Source organism: Macaca nemestrina, chromosome 17 (assembly GCF_043159975.1).
Source record: "Macaca nemestrina isolate mMacNem1 chromosome 17, mMacNem.hap1, whole genome shotgun sequence".
NCBI lineage: Eukaryota > Metazoa > Chordata > Mammalia > Primates > Cercopithecidae > Macaca > Macaca nemestrina.
In genome coordinates, this window is record NC_092141.1 from 43534465 (window position 1) to 43541119 (window position 6655).

Below are 6655 nucleotides of genomic sequence, written 5' to 3' on the forward strand. Positions count from 1 at the left end.
TTAAAAAAGGGAATCCACCGAGAACAGACTAGCCTTACAAGTGCCCCTCACTGTCTCTAGGAAGGTGTCAAGCCTTTTCCCAATTCTTGCCTGTGGCTCCCAAGCTACCAGTTAGTAGCATAGAACGTGAACAGAATCTACCCATTTCCTTACGGCTCTTTTTCTTCGTAACAATCCTGATGAGTCTTAACTGGAAGTCAGGGATAGAACAGTCTTAAAGGAGGTAGTTGAAACTTTTAAGAGGCTCACAAACAGGATAGATGCCCTAGAGGATTTACAGTCAAGGTCTGTGGAAAGAACTTAATTGAGGACTTTGAATAGCTAGGAACAAGCATGAGGTATCCAGATTATTCACCACCAACTTAGTTCTTGTTTGGATCATAAAACTGCTTTGAGACTCCATAAAAGCTCTTCACCAAAACTGCGCATGCACACAAATGTTTATATAACATTTCAGGAAATTCAAGGACACCCCTGAGCCCATCCACAGTTCCCCTAGGGGTCTATACACCTCAGTTATTTCTTACTATCATTGTTACCACCCAAGCTGCCTTCATCTCTCCCCTAGATTATTACCATAGCTACCTGACTCATCTCCCAACTTTTCTACACAACAACCAGAGTGATAGTGATCCTGTTAAAGCCTAAGTTAGATGACACGATTTCCCTGCTCAGTACAATCCACTAGCTTCCCTCCTCACCTGGAATAAAAGCCAATGTCTTTGCAATGTCTTACAAGACCCTACAGGATCTGTCTCCTTGCTTTTCTCAACCTTAACTCCAGCTGCTCTACCACATGGATCTCCTTGCTATCGTCCCAAATGACAGTCACATTTTTGGCCTCCATGCCTTTATCTAATGCTCCCTCTATCCTCAATCTGCATGGGGCTGACTCATTTCTTCAAATCTTTTCTGTTGTTACTTGTCAGTGAGGCCTTCCTGACCTCTATTTAAAACTGCCGCCCTGCCCCTGCTCTGCATGTTCCACCCTCCTCTGCTTTCTTCTTCTCCATGGCACCCACTCACTTCTTACACCTTATGCATTTTACTTCCCTGTTTGTAATTTATCTCCCACACTAGTTTGCTCCATGAGGGCTGGATTTTTGTCTGCTTTGTTTCGCTACTGTATTACACTCCTGGAATTGTGCCTGACACAGAGTAGGCACTCAATAAATACTTGACTGACCAATCAATGACTGAGTGATTACACTCTGTAGTGGTATGAATGAATCCAGGTTGGATAGTGCAGGAGAATGTACATTTATTGAAATGCCTCTAAGTGCCAAGCAGTTTGCAAGCTGATATCAGTCATCTCATTAATTGGTACCCACAATCCCAAGAGTTATTTTTATCCTCATTTCACCACCACCCCAAAAATGAAATACTTAAGCATAAATCTAATACAATATGTACAAGAAGTATATGAGGAAAACTACAAAGCCCTAATAAAAGAAATCAAAGACAAACTAATCAATAAATATTCCATGTTCATGGATACAAATACTCAATATTGTCAAGATGTCAGTTCTTTCCAATGTGATCTGTATATTCGATACAATCCCAATCAAAATTCCAGTAAGTTAGTTTGTGGATATTGGCTTTAGAAACTGATTCTAAAGTTTATGCGAAAAAGCAAAAGATTCAGAATAGCCAACACAATATTGGAGGAAGAGAACAAAGTTGGAGGACTGACATTATCTAAGTTAAGACTTGCTATAAAGCTACAGGAATCAAGACAGTGTGGTACTGGTCAAAGAACACACAAATAGACCAATGGACCGAATACACAGCCCACAGACAGACTCACATAGTCAGTGATCTTTGACAAATGACCAAAAGCAATACAAATAAGAAAACAGTCTTTTCAAAAATGGTGTTAGATCAACAAGGGATCCACATGGCAATCATTGAATCTAGACAGATCTTACACCCTTCACAGAAATAAACTCAAAATAGATCACAGACCTAAATGTAAAACTATCCCCATTTCATGGTGAAAACTGAGACCCAGAAAGTTAAGAAAATAGATAAAAGTTACAGACAGCTGGTAGTGGAACATAATTCAAACCTGTCTGTGCAAATCCAAAGCCCTGCTCTTCCCACCACACTTTGCCTCATTCTCCTTGGTACAGCAGTTCCCACTTTTCTTTTTTCTGAGACAGAGTCTCGCTCTGTCTCCCAGACTGGAGTGCAGTGGCGCGATCTCAGCTCATTGCAACCTCCACCTCCCAGGTACAAGTCATTCTTCTGCCTCAGCCTCCTGAGTAGCTGGGATTACAGGCGCATGCCACCATGCCTGGCTAATTTTTGTATTTTTAGTAGAGATGGGCTTTCACCATGTTGGTCAGACTGGTGTCGAACTCCTGACCTTATGATCCACCCACCTTGGCTTCCCAAAGTGCTGGGATTACAGGCATGAGCCACCACACCCAGCCAGTTCCCACTTTTCTAAAGAAATGCAACTGCCAGCTTTTGTACCTAGTTCCATTTCTTTTGCACCTAGTTCCATTTCACAGCAGGGGACCTGAATCAGAGATAATCAGGGGGTCCAGGGAGCTCTCGTCAAGCAAAAATCAACATTTAGAGCCTGAGTCTTTGCAAGTTTATATCAAATATTGTTACGATATAATAAACATCCTTCTAGGGGATCTTATCACTTCCAGAGTTTTATTCATTCATTCCATTCACTCATGAGTTTCATTCATTATTCACAAATATTTGTTGAGTATCTACTGTGTGCCCAGCACTGTTCTAGGCACTGAGCATATGGCACAGATGCCGCCCTCCACATGTAGGTTTGAAATCTAAGGCACTGCACTCTAACAGAAATATAGTGTAAGCCAAACGTGCAGTTTTATATTTTCTAGTCGCCACATTTTCAAAAAAGTAAAAATAAACAGGGGAGATGATCTTTAATAATATATTTTATTTAACACAACATATCCAAAAAATCACTTCAATAAATAATTAACATAAAGATAGGACAGTCTTGAGTCATTTAACAACAGGATACGTTCTGCGAAATGCATTGGAAAGTGATTTGGTGATGGGAATATCGTAGAGTGTACTTACAAAACCTAGATGGTATGGCCAACTACATACCTAAGCTATATGGTATAGCCTATTGCTCCTAGGTTATAAACCCATAGAGCATGTTACTATACTGAATACTGTAGGTAACTGTAACACAATGGTAAGTATTTGTGTCTCTAAACATAGGCAAAGTACAGCACACACACACACACACACACACACACACACACACACAAAGGTATAAAAGAAAATGGTCCGAGGTGGGTGGATCACCTGAGGTTGGGAGTTTGAGACCAGCCTGACCAACATGGAGAACCCCGTCTCTACTAAAAATACAAAATTAGCCGGCCGTGGTGGTGCATGTCTGTAATCCCAGCTACTCGGGAGGCTGAGGCAGGAGAATCGCTTGAACCTGGGAAGCGGAGGTTGCAGTGAGCTGTGATCATGTCATTGCACTCCAGCCTGGGCAAGAAGAGTGAAACTCCATCTCGAAAAAAAAAGAAAAAAAAAAAGAGTGCACCACATAGGGCACTTACCATGAACGAAGCTTACAGGACTAGAAGTTGCTCTGGGTGGGTCAGTGAGTGAGTGGTGTGGGAATATGAAGGCCTAGCACATTATTCTGCCTTACTCTGGACTTTATAAACTGTATACTTAGGCAACACTAAATTTACTTTAAAACTGTCTTCTTTTTTCAATAATAAATTAACCTTAGCTTAATGTTAACTTTTTTACTTTATAAGCTTTTTAATTTTTCTTTCTTTCTTTTTTTTTTTGAGATAGTCTCACTCTGTTGCCCAGGCTGCAGTGCAGTGGCACAATCTCAGCTCACTACAACCTCTGCCTCCCAGGTTCAAGAGATTCTCCTGCCTCAGCCTCCCAAGTAGCTAGGATTACAGGTGCATGCCACCATGCCCGACTAATTTTTGTATTTTTAGTAGAGATGGGGTTTCGCCATGTTGGCCAAAGTGTCTTCCAAAGTGCTGGGATTACAGGTGTGAGCCACCGCGATGGGCCCTGTTTGTGTTTTAAACTAAGAGTTATTACAAAAGAATCAAGTATTTTAAAATTAAAATAGCTTAGCTGGGCACAGTGGCTCACGCCTGTAATCCCAGCACTTTGGGAGGTTGAGGCGGGCAGATCACCTGAGGTCAGGAGTTAGAGACCAGCCTGGCCAACAAGGCGAAACCCATCTCTACTAACAATATAAAAAAATTATCCAGGTGTGGTGGTGGGCACCTGTCATCCCAGCTACTTGGGAGGCTGAGGCAGGAGAATCTCTTGAACCTGAGAGGCAAAGGATGCAGTGGACTGAGATCGTGCCATTGCACTCCAGCCTGGGTGACAAGAGCAAAACTCTATGTCAAACACACACACAGACACACACTCACAAACAGCACAGTCGTATAAAAATATTTTTCTTTTTTAAATAAATTTTTTTCTTATAAATATGTTGCCCAGGCTGGTTTTGAACTCCTCCTGCCTCAGCCTCCTAAAGTGCTAGGATTAGAGATGTGAGCCACTGTGCCCAGCCAATATTTTTGCTTTATATCCTTATTCTATAAGCTTTTTCCTATTAAAAAAAAATCCTTTTACTTTTAAAACTTTTTTGTTAACAATTAAGACACAAACACACACATTAGCCTAGTAAGCCTACACAGGGTCTGAATCATCAATATCACCATCCTCCACCTCTATATCTTGTCCTACTGGAAGGCCTTCAGGGGCAATATCATGCATGGAGCTGTCATCTCCTACGATAACAATGTCTTCTTCTGGAATACCTCCTAAAGGACCTACCTGATGCTGTTTTACAGTTAGCTATTTTTTTAAGTAAGTAGTAGTATACTCTAAAATAACAATAAGGCTGGGCATGGTGGCTCATGCCTGTCATCCCAGCACTTTGAGAGGCTGAGGCAGGCAGATCACTTGAGGTCAGGAGTTCGAGACCAGCCTGGTCAACATTGTGAAACCCCGTCTCTACTAAAAATACAAAAATTAGCCGGGCGTGGTGGCGGGTGCCTGTAATTCCAGCTACTCAGGAGGCTGAGGGAGGAGAATTGCTTGAACCTAGGAGGCAGAGGTCGCAATGAGCCGAAATCCTGCCATTGCACTCCAGCCTGGGAGACAAGAACAAAACTCTGTCACGCAAAAAAAAAAAAAAAAAAAAAAAAATTATTAGCCCATCTCGGTGGCAAGTGCCTGTAGTCCCAGCTACTCGGGAGGCTGAGGCAGGAGAATCACTTGAACCTGGGAGGCGGAGGTTGCAGTCAGCTGGGATCGCGCCACCACACTCCAGCCTGATCAACACAGCAAGACTGTCTCAAAAATTAATTAATTAATTTAATGACAATAAAAGGTATAGTATACTAAATATATAAACCAGCAACATTGTCCCTTATTATCAAGTATTATATACTGTACATAATTGTGTGTATTATGCTTTTATACAACTGGCAATGCAGTAGGTTCATTTCCACCAGCATCTCCACAAACACATGAGTAATGTGCTGTCACTATATGACAGGGATTTTTCAGTTCCATTATAATCTTATGGGACCACCCTATTATATTTGGTCCATTGTTGGCCTAAATGTCATTATGTGGTACATATTATTAATGAGATATTTTACTTTTTTTAGTATGAATTTTTTGGTTTGTATTTTCTTCACTTATAGCACATCTCAATTCCATGCAACATTCAAGTGCTCAATAGTCACCTGTGGCTGTGATTACAGCACTGGAAAAAGACAGATACCATTGAGGAAACTTAAAAAAAATGTAGCAAATGTAGAGATGTGCTCAAGATCACTCAATTATCATAGCTAGGACGTAAGTCTCCAGTGACCTTCCAATTCCAAAGCCCTGGTTCATTCTGCTGCGCATTAAAAACAGGTTTTACTCCCCTCCGAACATTAGAATCGCAGTTAAACTTACTCAACCAAACTTAATGTATCCAATACAAAACTCATCCTTCTGCCCCTAACACCTCCTCTGCCTCTCTATTTTCTATTTCAGTTGATGGTACCCTTATCTTTCTGCTCACTCAGATTATTATTATTTTATCCATAAATGAGCACTTTATTTAGATCATTTAAATTCTAAATGATCTTCAAAACCACACTTTACTCTCCACCCCAACTAGCTGAATTTCATCTCCCACATGGGTCACTATGAGAACCTTCTGATTTGTTCCCTTGCCTCAGTCTCTCCCCACCCAGCTTCAACAGTATTCCCTAAGACTCTTCATGGCTCTCCACCCTCTACAGAGTAAAGACGAAACTCTTCATCACACAGCACAGAATTCTCTCGGGAATCTGTTCCTTGCTTACCTAACAAGGCCTAATTGTTTGCTGTTCCTAGACTCTGAAGAGGTCATTTACCCTCAGGCTGCTACACTTGTAAAAATCGCCATCCCCAACTCTCATGGAGCTGGCTTCAGATTTAAGATAATACACTTTGAACGATATACAATCAAGGAGTTTCTCCTCCATCACTCCTTTACATTTTATATCTACCTGCTATTTAGTGCCCCGTCTCAATTCCATGAAAGTTACTGACTACTATTTACTAGGCAGTCTGCAGGACACAAAGAGAGGGATTATATTTAAAAAATAGATTG

General features: G+C 41.2%; 1 protein-coding gene across 4 annotated transcripts in view; it reads right to left on the reverse strand.

The window, feature by feature from the left end:
• LOC105485149 (chaperonin containing TCP1 subunit 6B) overlaps nucleotides 1-6655 on the reverse strand; it is a 53190-nt gene that overhangs the window by 46261 nt on the left and 274 nt on the right. The window lies entirely within an intron of this gene.